Source organism: Bombyx mori, chromosome 7, assembly GCF_030269925.1.
Source record: "Bombyx mori chromosome 7, ASM3026992v2".
Classification (NCBI taxonomy): domain Eukaryota; kingdom Metazoa; phylum Arthropoda; class Insecta; order Lepidoptera; family Bombycidae; genus Bombyx; species Bombyx mori.
In genome coordinates, this window is record NC_085113.1 from 9,888,904 (window position 1) to 9,911,706 (window position 22,803).

The window sequence follows — 22,803 nt, forward strand, 5'->3', positions numbered from 1 at the left end:
TCAACTGTGACCATGCCACTCACAGCTGTATTGACCTCATGGAGAAGCGTATGATGTCGTTGTCCACAAGTAAAACAATTTAATTTTGAATAACACTTGTTAATGTTATGATTTGGGCGTAAACAGTTTTTACATAAAGATTTTGATGTCACTAAATTAAGCCGGTCTTGTATGCCTAAAGCTTGAAATTTAGGACACTTATATAGATTATGTTGTTGTTCACAACAGCTACACGGTGCGCCGGTGTTGACACTTGAAGATATATTTGAATTAACGGGCAATGATGTTGATTTCAAATAAGGTTTTTTAGAAAAACATTCATTGCGAGGTGCACTCTTATAATTTGTGAGTTGTTTATTAGTTTGTTGTATACGTACAACAGATGACGAGCTTGGTTCACTAACCTCTAGTATCTTAACGTAGTTTTGTAAAAAAGTTAGTAAGTCGTTTATAGTAGGTAGGTTATTTGAATTTTCCTGTAACTGTGATTCAAATCTTTTACGAGTGTCACTGTCTAAAGTACGGGACGCCAAATAGAATAATATAAATTCACCAAGATTAGGAATGTTTACTGCCTTGAGGGCATTGACACTTTCGTATAATAAATTATTTAATGTCAATAAATCATTAATGTTAGAACTTTTCAATTGTTGAAATTGTATAATTTTGTCTAAATAAGATGTAGCTAATAATCTTTTATTTTCAAATCGACCCACTAGCGCGTCGAAAACTATTTGATAATTATCAGATGTAACAGGTACTCCTTTGGCAATCGATAAAGCAGCACCCGATAGACACGATATTAAATAATGAAATTTCTCAATTGCTGTAATATTCTCATTCTCGTGTACAAGCGACGTAAATGTATCATAAAAAGTCCGCCATTGCTCAATTCTACCATCAAACTTGATTAAATTAATTTTTGGTAAACGCACTTGCTGACCAAACGGCTTGGGTGAGATGTAATGCGACGCGAGTGCGCCGGCGTCGCCGGGGTCGGCGTTAGACGCTTCCGATATCGCGTAATACATGTCGTCAAATGCCTTAACAACTTGCATATCGATTTTGTCTTTAGGATTAATTTCAAGTTTTATCGCATTTATTTGATTAGTTAGATCTAAATATTCTTGCCGTAAAACATCTAGACGTTTGTATCGAACATTGAATTGAGATAATTTTGACGAATCTGATGCAATTTGTTGTGATAAGTTATAAAGTATTTGTATGTCCTTAAAAACATATTCACGTTGACTTGTTAGGAGTTTTAATTTGAGTTCTGACATTATAGAATACGTAAATTATAGTAACAATACAAATATAGTTGGAATTTGAATACAAAAATTATGTTGCAAATGAATGCTATTTTTACAACCGAGAAATTTCTTGAACTATCTACGTCACTTGAGATTTATAAAAAAAAATTTTGTTATTTTATTCTTTAAATAGTAAAATAATATTATAAAATAATAGTTATATTGTTATTAGGATAAGATTAAAGCGAAATGAAATGTATAACTAGAGTTTTCTAACGAATATGCCCCTAGTTACCATAGGTTATTCGCGCTCGAAACGGACCACTAAATATGTTTTGAATTTAGATGTTTGGGACTGGAAAAAGGATAAGTTTTAGGACTCACTCTGTATTTCGTTGATGCACTATTAAAGTTTTCTCACTGGCGAGAGTTATATGTGCTGATTGATCAACAAATCACAATTTTATTGTATTTGCACCGGCACCATGTTTTAGTTTTTTTTACACACTTCGCGCCATTTTCATACGCGCATAGTTTTTCTTGTAGTGTCAACAGATGGCGTGGATAGGGGATTGAGGAAGGAATAAGGAAAAGGAAGTCCCAACATTGTTTTGTTTGCTACGATCTCAGCGGGCACTCGCAGTGCGGGTCAACAGGGGGTACTGTACGATCTCCCGGGAGGTCGCCTGCGCGCTCGCCGGTTCCCTTCCTTGGGATCTCGAGGCCGAGGTAGCGGCTGCGGTATACCGGCGCAGGACACAGTCCCTGAGTCGGGGACGGATACCCGGCCCGTCGGCTGTTGGTCGGTGGAGGCGTGCTGCACGTCATCTAGCGTACGCCAAGTGGAGGGAGCGGTTGTTGGAGAAGCTTGGCCAAACTTCAGTCACTCGCCGGCGCACTCTCGAGGTCCTGGTGCCCGTGCTGGAGGCATGGTCAGATCGGCGATATGGCGTGTCTCCTTCCACCTAATCCAGGTCCTCTCGGGGCATGACTGCTTCGGGTTTTGCGACCTGGTCATGGCGTTCCGTCAGGCTGAGTAGCGCGAAAGGAAGTGGGATCCCTCTTCGGCTCCTCAGCGAAGAGGCGCAAGGTGGCTCCTGTGCACCGCTCACGGTGTGTCTCCCGAGACGACGTCCTGCGGGATTTTTCGGTGGGTGGGATCCCGTCCTATTCTCATGGGTACCGGCGAAGGCGAACCTTCGGCGTGCACTGTGCGGTACCGTGGGTTTCGTTGAGTCGGAATGGTGGGGCTCGATTGGGTTTAGTCGGTAGTTAGTTTTGCGGGGTAGCTCTTGCTTGGCTGACACCGTGCAGCACCTCGCGCGCCTTTTTCAAGGTGTAGTCTCGTAGGCAGGAACTGGAAGAAGAGGAGGACCCGGTCTTCCTCTTCTCTTTTCCCTCTTCTTCTCTGGAGGCGCCGGAGTCCGACATAACCTGGTCTGTTATCCCTCTCGACCAGGTATCCGTAAATGGATTCCTCAGCGTTAAAAAAAAAGTTATCTGAAGTAGGCAGGTGATGGTACCTACCCGTATTGGCTTACAATACGCACACACCGCGAGTAATTACGGAAATGGAAATTTTTTGCTACTTTGGTTTATACACGAGCCTTTCATCGTGAAAGTCATTTGCGATCCAAACGTCAAATACGCATTTCATTACAGACATGCTTGCGGAATTTGAGCACTGGCATAAACGTTCCCTTAATGTGAGTAAGCTGGACATCTTATTAACACGAATACTCTGCAAATATCTATTTCATTATTTTAGGCCGTATTCATTTAAAAATGAAAAAGAGTAGCAGTCAAAAATTTGTAACGGCCATTCATGTATTGTAAGGCCAGATCACATTGATACTTTTAATTTTATATAATTTTAATCTTTGTTCATCGCATTTGGACTGTGCACAATCATAATAATATGCACTACGTTGTGTATTCCAAGATATTGCCAATTACGGGAACTATTGTGCGACTGCGGCTAGATATTAACAAGGTGTTATCAGTGTTTGAAGCTTCTTAGGCAAATTGTTCTGAATAGTTTCATAAATTCCTTTAATTATAAAGAAAAGTATTTGTTACAGTTCATAAAGGGCCTTGAAAAGTTCAGGGGAGTTTAAAAGTATATAAAAGAGTGCGTAAGAGAGATATTTTAATTTAGTTATTGGTGGTAGGACCGCTTGTGAGTCCGCGCGGGTAGGTACCACCGCCCCGCTTATTTCTGCCGTGAAGCAATAATGCGTTTCGGTTTGAAGGGTGGGGCAGCCGTTGTAACTATACTGAGATCTTAGAACTTCTATCTCAAGGTAGGTGGCGCATTTACATTGTAGATGTCCATGTGCTCCTGTAACCACTTAACATCAGGTGGGCTGTGAGCTCGTCCACCCACCTAAGCTATAAAAAAAAAAAAAGTTATAGTATCGTATGTGGCAACTTTTTTGTGTGAACAATCAATATTCCTTGTAGTCTCACATGAATGTTTTATTATTTATTTGTCGGGCTAGTTGAATTTTTAATTATCATGATGCCCATTTTAATCAAACCAACAAAATTATATTTTGCCTAATTGCTAGTGTTAAGACCTCTTGTGAGTTCGCACAGCTAGGTACCACCACCCCGCCTATTTCTGCCGTGAAGCAGTAATGCGTTTCAGTTTGAAGGATGGGGCAGCCGTTGTAACTATATTGAGACCTCTTATAACTCATATCTCAAGGTGGGTGGCGGCATCTACGTTCTAGATGTCTATGGGCTCCAGTAACCACTTAGGACAAGGTGGGCTGTGAGCTGATCCACCCAATTAATCAATAAAAAAAAAATTATTCAGTTCTGTGCCTTTAAGCATAGTAAGAATTTGCATTTAACAAAATAGTCGTGTTTCAATTAACAGCTCTGTGCAGTATATCTTCATCCGTAGCGGTAGGCAGCGGCTTGGCTCTGCCCCTGGCATTGCTGAAGTCCATGGGCGACGGTAACCACTCACCATCAGGTGAGCCGTATGCTCGTCTGCCTACAAGGGCAATAAAAATAAATAAATAAAACCGTAATTCCGGTACTTCTCAGAGCTTGAACCTTGTCCAGTAGTCGGAGTTAAGGTCGAACGAATACTCGGGAACTTCTGAGGGTTCCAGTTGCAAGCCATTAAATCTTCCTACTCCTTCTGCTTGCATAGTTTTGCTTTTTTTCCTGCCTACGCTGATTGAGAGGCTATTTCAGCGTAACCTTAACTAGTCGGTGAGCTCACGGGGCTCAAACCGGAGTGATGCTAACACTGACCCTAGCAAGAGCAGTGCTTCGGAGAATCTACCATTGGATCGGAAACGCGACCCACTGAGAAGGTCCATGGGCTCCATGGGCTGTGAGCTCGTCCAACCATCTAAGCTATAAAAAAAAAAGGTCCGGCGAGAAACTTAGTGTGGCTAGGCTAGCGTAGTTAGGCTGTGTCTATGGGTATAGTTTTTCTAAATGATTTCGAGTGTATGACTGAAATATACTACTTTTGCTTTAATTATATCCCACCAGAAAGCCTAATCTTCAGCAGCATTGATTTCAAATCAAATCAAATCAAATCAAAAAAATTTTATTCAACATAAATGAAAGTACATACTTGTTGAACGTCAAAAGAACTACCGCCAATTCACAAGAACTAGCCTCCGTCCTGAGAAGAATTGGCAAGAAACTCAGCGGGCATGTCTTTTTTTTTTTACATATAAAATTATTATTTATTTATTTTTTAATATTATTATTATTTTTTTTAAATATGATTTTTTTACACTGAGTATTATAACGTAACAATTACTACAATATTGAAATGCCTGGAGCGAGCAACTCATTCCCACTTTGTGCAATCTTCTAGATAATCATTGACTTTATAGTAAGCTTTATTGCACAGATGTTCTTTAATAGTTTTCTTAAACCTATGTATATGTAGGTTCTGAACATCATGTGGGATTTTGTTGTACAGGCGCACAGACAAACACCCGAATGAATTTCGTATCTTATGTAACCTACTCATCGGCACAACAAGCTTGTGTTTGTTCCTAGTATTTCTATTATGTATGTCCGACTGTTTAGGAAACTCCTCAATATGTTTACGAACATACATCAAATTATCAAAAATGTACTGGGATGGCATAGTGAGAACTTTAATTTCTTTAAATTTCTCCCTCAGGGATTCCCTTGAGTGCATGTTATAAATAGCACGTATAGCTCTTTTCTGCAGAATAAATATCATTTCTACATCGGCCGCATTGCCCCATAGCAAAATGCCATAGGACATGACACTGTGGAAGTAACTAAAGTAAACTAAACGAGCCGTGTCCGCGTTTGTTAACATTCTAATTTTTTTTACTGCGTATGCTGCAGAGCTGAGCTTACTCGCCAATTTATGAATATGAGGTCCCCACTGCAGTTTGGAGTCCACTGTTATACCAAGAAATACGGTTGACTCAACAAGCTCCAATGATTCCTCAGAAACAATTACATCACTATCCACTTGTCTCACATTTAAAGATGGTTTAATACATTTTAAAGTAAATTTAATACATTTAGTTTTCTTACTATTCAATAATAGGTTATTGATACGGAACCAATGAACCACACACGAAATCGCATCATTCACTTCGTCATAGACTTGTAGTTGTCGTTTAATTTTAAATAATAAAGATGTATCATCTGCGAATAATACGACCTCGTGTCGGGACTCAATAAAACTAGGTAAATCGTTTATATATATTAGAAATAAAAAAGGACCCAAAATGGAACCCTGAGGTACACCCATTTTCAACAAGGTGCCTGAAGATCTATTACCTTTCACATCTACTGTTTGTATCCGTCCTGATAAATAGGAAGTAATAAGTTCCAATGCACCATCCCTAATACCATAGTGATGTAGTTTCCTCACCAATGTTTCATGTTCAACACAGTCAAATGCTTTGGATAAGTCACAGAAAATTCCAAGACAATCATGCGATTCCTCCCAAGATTTAAAAATATTTTTGACTAGATAAGCACCTGCATCAGTTGTAGAGCGACCCCTGGTAAACCCGAATTGTTTATTATGAAGCAGGTTATTTGAATTAAAATGTCCTAAAAGTTGTGTCAAAATAATTTTTTCAAAAATTTTACTCAACGTAGGGAGTACTGAAATAGGTCTATAGTTAGAGGGGTCATCAGTACTACCAGATTTAAAAAGAGGAATCACTTTACTATGTTTCATGCGACAACTGCTTAGTCTTTCCCTTACGAAAAAAAAAACAAAACACAGTCTCAGTAAAAAAAAATATATATTACAAAAAAACACAGGCAGTTGAGCACACAAATTTGTAGGGCGTGGTTGTACGGCCGATCTGACTTTCCCTCTGTAGGTTACCCTCCTGAATTCCGGCAGCCAACGGACGTGGGTTGACCCGCTGAAGCACCACGTCTGGACTCCTGGAGGTTTCCTGGGCTGGCTAGATCACCAGGGTACGGGTTACTGGGCGGAGATGACCTTTTCAGCGCACGCAGTTATCGGGTGAAGCAATAAGCAAGAAGCGTAAAAAAAACAGCTAGGCATGAACCCTGGAAGCGATAAGACCAATTTCACAAACTGGTTTATCTACCTTCCGATCTGGTTGACCAACGAGAACTCGAGCAAGGTACCCACATCTTGTGGCGAGATTATCGTGGTAGTGGTCAACCAGAACGGAGTAAATGCACAATAAAAAAAGCGAAAGCAAAAAAAAACAAGTGAAGTATAGCTGTGCATGATTAGCAAAATATAAAAAAAAGAAGTAATGCGTTAAAAATATATATAATATGCCATTTCCAACTCACCCTAAAAGCGGGGTCGAATCCGTTTATTTTAATCGTGTTAATATTAAACAGCACACGATATTGCTGTACTAAATATATTTTTTAAATAAATTATTTGTAGGTAAGTCGTCTAGGTTTGAAAACGAACTTTAACTGAACTCGAATACAAACGTAAGACTAATAAGGAAGTCTAGTGACGACCTGCCGGCGGCTGCGCAGTGTCTGCGCCAGCTGAACCTACGTCTCGGGGGGAGGTGGGAACTATTGTTCTCACCTCAGCGGTACAGTCGACAAAATAACTGCTTTGAACATAAATACTTTTGTTTTAAGGTTTTTTTTTATCTTTTTATTTTTCAGACGATTTCAGTTGTAACATTACGTTACATTACCCCCCGTCGCGCATAAGGATTTTAATTTTAAAATTAAAATCCGCAATTTTCAATCGTGTATCAATTTCTTACAATCACCTTTCACACAACCTTTCATACTTCACCAACAGTCAAAATAAATCAAATAATATGTAAAATTATAAGACTCCATAGCATAACGAAAGTCATAAGTCATATGAATCGGCTTACGACTTTTTTGCAAGAAATGTAAAAAAAAGATTTTAATGGACATGGGCAACAAAAACGAAACGTAACAACTATGAGTGTTGACCTAATATTTTCAAGTCTTTAATATGCCAAGTGCCTATGTTTTTACCCGACATGTCTTCTAGAACGTAGACAAGTGGCGAGAGTTTTTCGACAACTTTGCACTTGATATATTTCGGTGCTAACTTCTTACTAAAATACTTATCTTTGTCACTCAGGACGTAAGCGCGTTTATAAACAGTATCTCCTACATTAAATTCAAAAGGCTTTCTGCGTAAATTATAGTTAGCAGTGTTTTTTACGTGTGCGTGATATAAAGATTTCTGAACTTGATCGAAGATGGAGCTCAAACACCCTAGGTTTTCGGCATACACATCTCGAGGTAGAAACAAAACTTGATCACCCAAATCAATATCAGTATAATGAGAGCCACATACTACTAGTTCTCTGCCAAAGACAAGAAATGACGGAGTGAAACCAGTAGCCTCGTTAACCGAATTATTAATAGCAAACTGGACACTAGGAATAAAAGTATCCCATGACCGATGATCGCTATCAACAAACGTAGAAATACAAGTAATAATTGTTTTATTATACCGCTCTACGGTATTCACCTGGGGGGTATATTTTGGCGTGAAAAATACGTTTGGTATGTTATACTTTTTGAATAGTGCATTTGTATGACTACTAATGAACTGAGAGCCATTATCGAGAAAAATTGTTTGAAGCACACCATGAACGAGGAAAATTTGCTCTTCTAAAATTCGGACTATAATGTCTGAAGTTGCCTTTTTAATTGGATAAATGTGACAAAATTTCGAAAAACAGCAAGTTATCACTAGAATATGGCAATTTTGTTTTCGAGTCACAGGCAAAGGACCCATTAAATCAATCGATAACATCTGATACGGTCGAGAGCACTGCTTGGGGCGACCCATTTCTCCAAGGGTAGCATGGTTTTGAATTTTGTACTTGAGACAAGTGGAACATGAACCTACGAAATTTGCTACGTCTCGATACATGCCTGGCCAATAGTATCTAAGGGCGATACGTCTGTAGGTCTTAAAAATACCCAAATGACCAGCAGTTGGCTCACTATGATTCTCAGCAATGACAGTGTTTCTAAGTTCTGAAGGAACTACCTCTTTCCACGAAAATTCATTTGTGAGATAACACTTATTCTTACTACAACGGAAAAGAGCGTCATTTTTGATATGATAATTTGGATAATGTACAGGCTGGGTCAAACAATTATTATAAAGGGTCTTATACCAATCATCACTAGAAGTCGTGAGTGATTTAGCAGTAGTGATAGTAGTGACCGGGACAGCTCTAGACAAAGCGTCGGGAATCACATTGTCTACACCGCGGCGGTGTTTGATTTCAAAATCAAACGACGATAATCGAACTCCCCAACGTGCAAGCCTACCCGTAGGATTGTTCAAGGAAAGGAACCACTTAAGTGCGCTATGGTCTGTGTAAACCGTAAATGTCTTTCCGTTCTCCAGATAGCAACGCCAGTGCTCGAGAGCCACGAGAACAGCTAAGGTCTCACGTTCGGTAATGCTATAATTCTTTTCGGCCCCCGATAAGGACTTGCTCATATACGCTATAGGGTGCTCTTTCCCGTCAATAGTTTGTGTGAGCATACCACCTATCCCATAGTTACTAGCATCTGTATGGACTTCGAAAGGCAGATCGTAATTTGGGCAGGAGAGAACAGGTGCAGAGACCAAAGATTCCTTAAGTTTTTTGAACGCAGTGTCGGCCTCATCTGTCCACTGGAAGGGAGGTGTTGATTTTTTGTTCGATGTCAACCTATTAAGCGGCCCTGCGATAGTGCTAAAGTTTGGGACAAATCTCCGGTACCATGTTGCCGTGCCTAGGAACCGTTTCAAGTCCTTACGACATGTAGGAGTTGGGTAATTTAGAATGGCTGTAACTTTATCCGGATCAGTCCGCAAACCATTCGCGTCGACCACATAGCCTAAATATTTAAGTTTACTTCGAAAAAATTCACACTTTTCTAAATTAATTGTTAGATTAGCATGGCGCAGTTTGTCTAACACGCGAAGAAGAAGACTAACATGCTCATCAAACGTGCTACTTACTATTATCACATCATCTAAATATGCGAACGCCTTGTGATCCATGTTGCCAAACAATAAATCGACTAACCGCTGTTGCGTAGAAGGCGCATTGGTCAAACCAAACGGTGTAGTCTTGAACCGTAACGTCCCTCGTCCCGGAACGTAAAATGCCGTCTTGTCCCTATCTTCGAGTGCTATTGGTAATTGCCAGAAAGCCTTTGATAAGTCAATGCTGCTAAGATAGCGCGCGTCTCGCAAGTTGTCCAATATCTCCGATATGTAAGGTAAGTTATAAGCGTCACGTTTTGTAACAGACTTTAGCTTCCTACTATCTAAGCAAAACCGTGGCTGACCATCTTTTTTAGTGACTAGCAATACCGGGGATTGCCAGGCACTCTCACAAGGCTCAACTACATCAAGCTGGAGCATTTCGTCTACTTGCTCGACTAGGATTCTCTGTTTCTCTGGTGAAAGCCTATAGTAGCGCTGTCTCACAGGAGGAGAATTCCCCGTGTCGATGTGGTGAGTAATTAAGTTTGTGCGTCCAAGTCCTTTGCGCTCAAAAGATATTTCTTCAAACTGCTTGGTAATATTGTCAACGACGGCCTTTTGTGATTCGTCCAAATAATCATACGAGCGCAAAAAATTGGTTGGGCTACCAACATCTAAATTAGCCAATGGAGGGCCGGGGAAATGAAGAGAACTCAAGTACTTCGGGCAAATTTTAAATGTGTGCCAAAAGTCAATCCCTAAAATAAGCGATGATTGAACTTCTGGAACTACGTGACTCTGAATAATGTGGAACTGGTTTTCGAAATGCACTGGCATATTAATATAGCCTATACTTCTAAGATTTTGTCCACCAGCCGCAACAATAGTCAATTTATCATCAGTACACAACTCCAGCCCACGACTAACTAATGCACTATGAGCATTGTTGCCTAAAATAGTAACCGCTGAGCCTGAATCCAAAAGGCCGGAAACTGTCAAATCGTGTATCTTAATATTAACATAGGGTCTTTTATCGTTAGTTGGGTTTGTATGCAGAATTGAAGCAACCTTGTAGCCATTAAAAAATAAACTAATTGTTTTTAACCAATTCTTCCATTCATCCCGGCTGGTACGGTGTATCTTTACATGTTCCAGGGACAATGGTTTGCTACAATTCTGCAAATTTAGTTTTTTGGAGCCTGTTTGCCAGTACAATGTGAACACTCAGGTTTCTTAACTCCCTTGCGACCACACTTAAAACACAAAACTTCCGTATTAGTGCAGTCCCTAAAACTATGCGTATTGTTGCGGCACCTAGGACAATAGGGTAATTTTTCCCTTGCATCGTGATGACTTTCTTCAATACTGTGTAGATATTTTTGATTAATATTAGTGTTCCTGTTTATTTTTAATGGTTGATACGACTGTTTGTTGTAACTATAGCTAGATTTATAGTCGTAGGTCGATTTCGCCTTGGTCGCATATTTGTACGCAAATTCTGGTGCCAAGGTATCGGAAGTCGCTGCAGATGGTTCTCGAAAGTGGACGAGCCTAGACTGAACAATTTCATAATTCCTGCACAAGGATCTCAATTGATCAATGTTACATATTTCAGTAGCAGAGGCTAGAGTGCTTGCATAGCAAGGGCGGATATTATGTAATACTATTTCAAGCTTGTCCTCTTCCAAAAGTGATTTTAAGAGGCGGGCAAACATACCCGAGAGAATAGCTAAGTATATCGTAATATTTTCCGTTTCCCCTTGAGTCCTAGCACGAATCTCAGCAAGTAAACGGTAATCATAGTCTGCTTTATCAAAATCTTTTTTTAAAAGAACAACAAGATCATCTCAAGATGAAACCTGGTCCTTAATACTCCTGAACCAATGCAGCGCATCATCTGTAAATATTTCTGTAGCAGATGAGAGAAGTTTTGAGTCGGGGATGCTACGCGCCTCGCTAAATTCGTAAACACGTTGAATAAAAGATCGAACACATGACTTACCATCGAACTTCAGCCTACTCAGTTCTGAAGTAACACCTCTATCACAAGTAACAGCGACATTAATTGGTGCCTGAATGCCAGGTACAGAAGCAGATGCTGAACTAGATACACCAACTAATAGAGGATCAATTGCCTTTTTGCTTAATTTCTGGAATTTTTCGTAGAATTCTTTAAAAAGTTTACTACAAGCAGAGTGCGGCTTCTCTACTTCATCAACCACTATTCTGTTGATCCTATGATAAAGGTGATGAAAAATATTTTCTATGCGCGATAATGTACTTTTATCAGTAGGGCTTGACTCGAGACTTGCATTGACTTTATTCAGCAAGTCCAAAACAGCTTGAAGATCATCTAGGGGTTCGAGATGAGAACATAATACATCTTCTGAAGGAAAAGATTGACTTAATTTGCTAATCTGTTTCCTAAGATCAGCCACCGTAGCACCGGGGGTCTCACCTCTTATCGCAACTTCGTATTCCAGTTCAGTTTTTTGTAGGGATAAAAATTTTATCGTAAAAACCATAGTGATACCTCAGAGTTAGCTCGAAATGGCATACGAATAAATAAAGGAATATAGTTAAGAGAAAAAAAACTCCGTTCTGTTACAAGGTTCGTACCAATAAAACGTCTAGGACTAAATAAAAAAAAATCCAGAAGATGAAAATAAAGTAAAAATATATATGTACTATTTAAATAAAAATAAAAAAATCGACTTGATTGTATTAATACAAAAAAAAACAAGCTTTTTGTTTGATTAAATTTTAAATTAACAAAGAAGAAAAAAGAAAAAAAATTAAATCTTATTGCACTTTTGTTTAGGATTGTACCTATTTTTGCTTGAAACAAATCTTAAATAAAAACGTTAGGTTTGTAAGAGTATCATAAACTAAAAATGTAGGTACACAAAAATAACACAATATAGGATATGTACAGTACGACGATTTTTACAACACTTAGGACAGTTACAACACAATAATGTTTAACAAAAGGACACACACACACACGTATAATCTGCAACCACTTGACTCGAGAGGCAAAGTCAGATATAACCACGTAAAGGGCGCCAGTGCGACAACTGCTTAGTCTTTCCCTTACGAAAAAAAAAACAAAACACAGTCTCAGTAAAAAAAAATATATATTACAAAAAAACACAGGCAGTTGAGCACACAAATTTGTAGGGCGTGGTTGTACGGCCGATCTGACTTTCCCTCTGTAGGTTACCCTCCTGAATTCCGGCAGCCAACGGACGTGGGTTGACCCGCTGAAGCACCACGTCTGGACTCCTGGAGGTTTCCTGGGCTGGCTAGATCACCAGGGTACGGGTTACTGGGCGGAGATGACCTTTTCAGCGCACGCAGTTATCGGGTGAAGCAATAAGCAAGAAGCGTAAAAAAAACAGCTAGGCATGAACCCTGGAAGCGATAAGACCAATTTCACAAACTGGTTTATCTACCTTCCGATCTGGTTGACCAACGAGAACTCGAGCAAGGTACCCACATCTTGTGGCGAGATTATCGTGGTAGTGGTCAACCAGAACGGAGTAAATGCACAATAAAAAAAGCGAAAGCAAAAAAAAACAAGTGAAGTATAGCTGTGCATGATTAGCAAAATATAAAAAAAAGAAGTAATGCGTTAAAAATATATATAATATGCCATTTCCAACTCACCCTAAAAGCGGGGTCGAATCCGTTTATTTTAATCGTGTTAATATTAAACAGCACACGATATTGCTGTACTAAATATATTTTTTAAATAAATTATTTGTAGGTAAGTCGTCTAGGTTTGAAAACGAACTTTAACTGAACTCGAATACAAACGTAAGACTAATAAGGAAGTCTAGTGACGACCTGCCGGCGGCTGCGCAGTGTCTGCGCCAGCTGAACCTACGTCTCGGGGGGAGGTGGGAACTATTGTTCTCACCTCAGCGGTACAGTCGACAAAATAACTGCTTTGAACATAAATACTTTTGTTTTAAGGTTTTTTTTTATCTTTTTATTTTTCAGACGATTTCAGTTGTAACATTACGTTACATTCATTAAGTCAGGAAATACACCACACCTAATACAATCATTAAAAATACTAACAAGATGAGGAGCAATAATGTCTATTACAGACTTCAAAATCTTTACTGATATTCCCCACAAGTCAGCTGTATTTTTTACATTAAGGCTATTAAAACTTTTTATTATACTGCTTGAATTAATTTCCTTAAATTTAAAAATTTCATTACATTTGTTGACATGTTTATGCAATAATATTTCAGCTGCTGTGGGGGATGAATTTAGAGAAGTGGTATTTGAAACTGGAATGTCAGAGAAAAACTTTTCAAAAGCATTAGCCACATCTTCATGACTAGTTACCAATTTATCATCTATTTTTAATGAGAATTCTTGGTGGCTATTTCTGACTTTTCCACTTTCTCTACCAATGATGTTCCAAGTCATCTTTATCTTGTCAGGGGCATTTTTTATTAAATCACTTAAATGTAAAGATTTTGCCGCTAAACAAACTTTTCTAAATTTTTTTTTTTTTTTTTTTATTGCTTAGATGGATGGACGAGCTCACAGCCCACCTGGTGTTAAGTGGTTACTGGAGCCCATAGACATCTACAACGTAAATGCGCCACCCACCTCGAGATATAAGTTCTAAGATCCCAGTATAGTTACAGTTACAACGGCTACCCCACCCTTCGAACCGAAACGCATTACTGCTTCACGGCGGAAATAGGCAGGGTGGTGGTACCTACCCGTGCGGACTCCCAAGAGGTCCTACCACCAGTGAAAAATAAAAATAGAATAAAATAAAAATAGAAATGAAAAATAAAATAAAAATAGTTTTGAAATGAAATGAAAAATAAAATAAAAATAGTTTTGAATAGTTCCTGACATATTGATGAAATGTTTCATCATTATTATAAGCTTTTTCAGAGTACAGATCATATAACTTTTTTCTACTTTTGTACACTCCGGTGGTGGCCCACTCGCTGAACACTGTTTTGTTTTTTAATGTTACAGTTTTAGGAATAAATATATCAGTAAAGACCAAATTAATTCTCTGAAACATATTCTGGTATGACAAATTTGGGTTTTTGTTATAAATAATTTCTGAATGTTCTTGCTTAATATTATTTCTAAACTTCTCAATTCGTTTTTTATTAATAGGAACAATCACAAGAGTATTTTTATCTTTAGAATTCATATTAGATTCAAAAGACAGAAATTGTCCACTATGGTCTGATGTTAACTGATTAATAATTTTTTTGTTAGTCGGTGTTACATTTGTAAATATGTTATCTAAACATGTTGCAGATGTGGTCGTTGTCCTAGTAGGCTCTAAAAATAAGTTTGGGAGGTTATATGACTTTAACAGTGTTCTGAATCTAATAGTGGTATTTGTGTTTTCTAAAAGATTAATATTAAAATCACCACATACCAAAATTTGTTTATTAGAGACAGAAAGCTTTAGCAATACATTTTCCAAAATATTTTCAAAAGAATCATATAACGCATCAGGAGGTCTGTAGACGCAGACAACGATGAGGTGCTCAAGCTCAACACAGGAAATTTCAATAATTCTCTCAACAGAGAGGGCCACTACATCCTTTCGTTCCTTACATTTCAAACATTTACTAACGAGAATCAGTGAGCCACCGCGAATAGCGTTCTCTCTGCAGAAGGAACTTGACAACTGGTGATCATTAAAATTAAACAATAACTCATAGTTTCTAAACCAGTGCTCAGTGACACAGAATACATTAATATTATGCATATTTAAAAACATTTCAATTTCTAGCTCTTTACCCATCATACCTTGTAAATTTTGATGCACCAAATTGAATATGTTAATAATTGAAACGTTAACGTCTTTTGATGGGTATAATCTAGTTGTTGTATTAATTGATTTGTAATTGCAAGAGTGTGACTCCTTTGTCTTACTAATTAATTTATTTAATTTGTCTGAGACTAAAAACTTCGAGTGAGCTTGTACGATATCGTACACCTTAGGACCCTACATTGACTGCTTCAGATCAACACGAGTAATCGCCACGAGACGGGCATCCGGCGTCTTATAGGATTTCAAGAAATTTTATAAGATTAATAAACCCGTCCAACCCGGGTTGACGCCATTCGGCTTATTGACACGTGTGGCGTGCTGCGTACCCAATATACTACTATTGCTTTAACTATATCCCACCAAAAAGGCTGATCTTCAGCAGCATTGATTGTCTGAGACTAAATCCAGTTAACCTTAATTTCGTTTCCAAACATACCCAAGGCTGTAGTAATAAACCGTTGGTTCATCACGTTTAATATGCCTATTAACGCTTAATCTGATTTTGGCCACGTATACAACACATGCCACTTGAAGTCCTTTACGATATGTCGTAAAGGCTTTAAGGGCTGGTTAGTTTTAATAGGGTGTTCTGGTGACCGAATATTTGGTTTACATAATTACGCGGTTAAAGCTGAGTAATCGTTCAATTAATTGTGGTATTATTAACAACCCAACTTAAAGATTGGTTAAACTACCCGTGAGACTTATGGGTAACATTTTAAATGTTTTAGTCCCTATTTTCAGCTCACTAGAGTTCACTCCAGCATAGAATATCATTGTATTTCTTTACTGCATTGATGGGTGGACGAACTCACAGCCCACTTGGTGTTAAGTGGTTACTGGAGCCCATAGACATCTACAACGTAAATGCGCCACCCACCTTGAGATATAAGTTGTAAGGTCTCAGTATAGTTACAACGGCTGCCCCACCCTTCGAACCGAAACGCATTACTGCTTCACGGCAGAAATAGGCAGGGTGGTGGTACCTACCCGCGCGGACTCACAACAGGTCCTACCACCAGTAATTACGCAAATTATAATTTTGCGGGTTTCACTTTTATTACACGATGTTATTCCTTCACCGTGGAAGTCAATCGTGAACATTTATTGAGTACGTATTTCATTAGAAAAATTAGTTTAGGTTTAGCTTAGGTAAAACTGCTGTTAATGGTTACGTGAGCCAATGCATATCACAACGCAAACGGAGTTATGGGTGCTATTTTTTCCCTACCTAATCGTTGGTACCCTAGGGGTCTATTCCAACACTAGCTAGAATTGCTAACGCTAGCCCTAACAAGAACAGTGCTTTGCTGAATCTACTACCGGAATCACGACCCATTGAGAAGATCCGGCGAGAAACTCAGTTAGTTAAACATTGGTTCCAAATCTTAACTATATTATACAATAGCAATACCCTTCAAAAACGGGCAATTTTAGCGGATACTAAGTGATTGCACTTAGTTGATATTTATTACAGGACAGCACTCGGCTTTCGCGGAAGTCCTTTCCAAGCACGTGTAAGGTATGTATTTCTTTAGCAAAATTGGTACATGCCTGCAGAATTTGAACGCCGGCGTACACTAAAACTTCGATATGAGCTCAGTGGGCATTATATGCTTTATAAAAAATAAGACGATTTAAGAATTATGAATACTGTATAAACGCTTTCTTTTCTTCGACACAGCTTTAAATTTCAAGTATCGCTTTTGACGTCGCTCGTTTGAGAACCAATGAATCCATTTTTAAAGTGCAAGGAATCAAAAAATATCTCCAAAATAAGAAAATCAACGTCCTACGCAATTATCCTCGGGTCGCTTATTTTGCTACGCGATATCGGAATTGCCAATAATATTTCTGAAGTGTTTGCCTCCCGTACGTCTCATGAAAAGCTATTGAGGACCACTGGAGATAATAAACACTTGAAACACGTCATTCTTTTGTTATTGCTTTTGTAAGCAGACGAACATACGACCATCTCTGCCGTGAAGCAGTAATAAGTAGAAGCAAGCGTTCCGGTTTGAAGGACGGGGCAGGCGTTGTAACTACGAGTATACTGAGACTTTAGAACTCATATTCGTATATCAAGGTGGGTGGCGGCATTTACGTTAGGCAGCGGCTTGGCTCTGCCCCTGGCATTGCTGAAGTCCATGGGCGATGGTAACCACTCACCATCAGGTGGGCCGTATGCTCGTCTGCCTACAAGGGCAATAAAAAAATAAATAATAAGTCTGTTTTTTTTTAATTGCCTATATGGGTGGACGAGCTTACAGCCCACCTGATGTTAGTGGTTACTGGAGCCCATAGACACCTACAACGGCTGCCCCACCCTTCAAATTATAATTTAAAAAGAAAAATAAAGTCTTTGAATGTTGTTTTTTTTAATATTGTACAGAAAATGCAAATAAGTCGTTTATTATTCTTCAACCATTTTAGAATATATCCCATATCATTATAAAACAATATTTAACAAAGAAAAACCTTTTTCAAAAACTAAAAAGTTTTAAATGTTTTTCTTTACAAATAAATCTCTTATTTTTCGTGAACATTTCGTAAAGATTACGAACATTTTTAAACATACAACATGATACAAATATAAATTTCAATAGTGTACGTTTGTGGCCAATAATGATGATAAGATCGTAAATAAGCTTAGGGTGTGTCGACCCGGTGCTACGTAAAATATTATGATGCTCCTGTTATAGCCAGTATTAAAATGTTATCGGTTTGATGGGTTCTTACTAGATGTTTATAACCTACGCTATGAAAGAAAGTCTAAGCAATTCCCTAAATTAAAAGAAATATGGCTAATTTAGAATATAACAAGCCAGAGGATATTAGGGGTAAGGTAGCTGAAAATTAAAACCCTTAGCGTAATCGTACGTGGGGGCCACCGCCATAAATACAATTGACATATCGACTTATGTTCAAATGTAGATAGCGGTGACCATAGCATGAAATTTATAATCACTTAACACTAGGGGATACGTGAAGTCATCGATCTAGTCCAAAACATCAGCTTAAATCATTTCCTATCGAAAAATGATTCGTGAAAATCGGTTTTAGTAACGACAAAACAAACGTAACAATAACGTAACCCTCTTTTGAATAAAGGCGGTCGGTCAACAAAAGCCTAACATAATTTTTTTATTAAAAAAAAACAACAACCAATAAAGCATTACTTTTAATTTAGAAAGCTCTCGAGTTAATTAATATTAGAAGCTATTTTACGAGTTTTTTTAAAAGTTCCAAACGAAAAATATATTTTTATACAAACTTCATTTTCATGATACTTATTCAATTTTCGTTCTCTATATTTAATCTATCTTAATTAACCGTTTTGATCATCAAGTTAAAAATGTACAGCGCTCGGGGTTAATTCGTTTAAATTCGCTCTCTGTAACCGAACTATTTACTTAGCTTAACTAAGGAGAATTGGTTAACAGTTTAGTTAATTCACTGCTATTAATTATTATTTATGCTATAAAACTGTATCATCATCATCATTGTATTAAAAATTGACCGGGCATAAGACATGTCGACACTCTCTTTTATATATGACGTCTCAATTTTACTGTGGTAGGACCTCTTGTGAGTCCGCACGGGTAGGTACCACCATCCTGCCTATTTCTGCCGTGAAGCAGTAATGCGTTTCGGCTTGAAGGCTGGGGCAGCCGTTGTAACTATACTAAGACCTTAGAACTTATATCTCAAGATGGGTGGCACATTTACGTTGTAGATATCTATGGGTTTCCAGTAACCATTTAACATCAGGTGGGCTTTGAGCTCGTCCACCAATCTAAGTAATAAAAAAAATATAACAACTGTTCTCCCAAGTCAGAACGCATGATTGCGTGCGATAGTAAAAACGAATGATGGTATCATCTAAAACAATTCCTCAGAGTACAGATCACAGCGCTCAGGCGGAGTCCAATGCGTTAATATGACCAGGATCGCACCACCTTCGATTTCACGCTCAACGATGCTTCCAGAGTATCGAGAAGCAGAATAGCAGAAGACAGGACGAGGTGACGCAACATCGTGAAGACAAAACTCATGGATGGAGGTGATCACGACTCTCAGACACGAGGAGAACGATTGAAAGATGAGGAAAGTAGATATTGGATTTACTTGTGTTTGGCTTTAGTATTATGGCTTTTATGGCACAGCGATCGTGCTTGAGGAAATTACCAACCAAAAAGATGTGTGGTGTCGTGGGACACCGGATAGGAACAAAGTTCCTTAATATAAAAATATTAATTTTAAGTTCTATTCGAGGTATAAAGGAAATAAAACTGGAGGTTTCGCAACAACCCACGGTCGTTCGGTAACGTGCGAACTTATTGTGGTACACTTCATTCACGGTTGTTTGCATAAGAGTTAGTGTATTGCGCCAACGAACACTCTGAGATCGTGGTCAATGAATGATAAAAAAATATGTTATTTTTTGTACGTTATTACAAAGTTAAGTCGTAGACTGTTTGCATTACTAATAAAAATCTTACGTTACGGACGTTTTTTAACCGGTTAGGGTACCCCTCCGCATCGTCCCATAAGGAACTTCGTTCCAATAAAATAAAATAAATGGGACATTAAATTTGCAATCAGAGCAAATATTCGCAAAAATTAATAATAGATAAAAAATTACGATCGATACAGTACCCGAGCGTGGGCAAAGCTGAATTATTGAAAACTAGGGCTAGTCTGGTGATGAATTATGCATGTCTAGTACCGACCGATCCCGTCTGAATTTAATCACATTTCAAATGTTTCGTTTCACTGCTGTGGCCATTTCTGCTCGATATTTATTTTGATCACAGTAAAATTATTCGATTTATAATTTATAAATACCTTGTGTCTATATAAAATTAATTACATGATTTATTTTTATGATAATATGTTATTTTTGGGTACAATAAATAAGAAAAAAGTGTGATTCTTCATCACTGAATTAATGGAAATTTATCTGAGACGGTCTAACTTTGTCGGTCTTGATCGATCGATTACTATATTGATATAGTGTCTTTAATAAATTAAGAATTGGATTTTAAAGGACGTGCGTTTTCAAAAACTGCGTAGCTTCATCCTTGAAATTTGAAATTTCGATTTTGGGCTTTGAATTTAGAAATCGTTAACTAACTGCCCGATTACGGACTGACTGAGAGCAATATTAGCACAACGCGTTGTCGCACTGCTGTCGCAATGCGTTGCAAAAAAATATAAAAAGATAGAAGTGAACTCATCAGCAGCTGGAGGTAAATTCTTTTTTTGTAACTTAAAAATAGATTAAAACTGAGCTTCCGTACAAACAAGATCTTGAAAGAAACAATCATTAAATCTGATTCAATTCTGTACAATTTATTTTACGACATCGATATCCGAAAGTAGCTTTGAATGAAAAAAGTCTGACTTTATGACCACATTAAGGCGCATATAAAGCGGCTTACAAACCAAATGTTGCTATAAATGGTGGGATCGGCTCACGCGTTTATTGCTTTTAAAATCGTTAAATTACCCGCGAATATCAATGGCGCTTGGATCAGATCCAATAGGTTTTAGGATTAAATATTTTATTGGAGTTTTTTTAAGTCGTGATAATTTAATTAATCGTTTACTTTTGTTTAAATTAAAATAGCGGTACTTTACATATTTTTTATGTACATTTCTAGACCAGAGCAAGAATACTCTTCCCTTTCTATATCACAGAATATTTTATATTTTAAAGGAACCGCAAATCCGGTCGGATAGTCGTTACTATCATTCTATTGGACCGTTTGGAAGCTCTGGGTCTACAAAGATACTTTGATACTGAATGTTCCATGGGGAGCGCTTTGAGGATTTTTTTGAGATGATCCCATCATCTCGATTCTACAGCCTCAACGCCCACCACTGGAGCAGATAGTATTCATACTACCTAAAACCACTACGTTCATCCACAGTGTGTTTTTCCAGAGAACTTTTTTGTCACTTAGCATCTGGATTTGGAATGGAGTTCCTTCTACCGTATTTTTTTAGCGCAATGCTATGTCATTCTTCAAACGAGGAGATTACTCAGCAGTAGGTATCCACTTGACGTTTTAGAGCCTTCGATTCGCCTTGAAGGCTCCGTCGGCAGAGCGTCCTTGGGGTGAGCTGCGCAGTCTGGTTGCACTGTTGACCGCGGTTGCCCCCCGACCTCATTCAGGTTCGGACCTCGGAGGGGATCGGACGCTTGGGTGAAGAGTGCAGGGGAGTTGTTTAGTGGGTAGGGCCCTAAAATTCCTTGAGTCCGCGGTCTGCTCCCAACCTTGCAGATCGTCATGTCCCACGTACCCCGCACGCCCCCTAGGCACGGGGACCTCGCTGACTTCCATGAGCGACAATAACCACTAAAGGCAATTAAAAAATCTATTCATACATAGATCTTAGCTCTTGGAGTAGACCTCCGTATTGATGATAAATGTAATAGTCCATTAGAAGCGTAGTGTAAGTTGTAGATGCCATACTATTTTCATTTGTCCTAAGGACCGTTGCAGTGGAACATTGGCTATATTCCAAAAGCGCCTATACCGCAGTTTCGTTCAGATTAATCGTTCCTTGTTTTGCCAAATACAGTACAGAACCTTAGATTTACGAGTTGGATTATAAAATTTCATTTTAAAAGTTTAGTTAATTTGTTGTTTTAAAAATATTAATGATGTTTTTGGTTAAAAAATGTTAGTGTTCCATTTTACAAGGTATGCCTTTAATAGTAATTTTATGGTCTAGTTCTAGTAGGTTCAACTCATTGCTAATACACCTGTGATGTGGGGATAAGTCCAGCGATTCAACAACAAAACCCAAAAAAGTACTGCAGAGGCATAGCCACGTTGCCTACCAAGTTATCATCATTCGAAATGTTGGAAATAACAAAACGAGAATAAAGACGCAGTAATCACTTTTACTAATAGATACTAGTTATACTATTAGGTAATAATATGCTTTATAAAGTGTTTCTTCGATGAAATGGTATAAAAATTCTACGAACAGGTTCTTAGAAGTTCAGTATTAATTAGGCAGGTAGCGGCTTGGCTCTGCCCCTGGCATTGCTGAGGTCCATGGACGACGGTAATCACTCACCATCAGGTGGGCCGTGTGCTCGTCTGCCTACAAGGGCAATAAAAAATAATAATAATTGTTCGTAGGCCATACATACGTCCGAATGATTGTAACAATAAGGTCTTAAAAGGATCTTCAGCAGTAGGTTGTTGTTTTGGTGGTATTTATGTTCA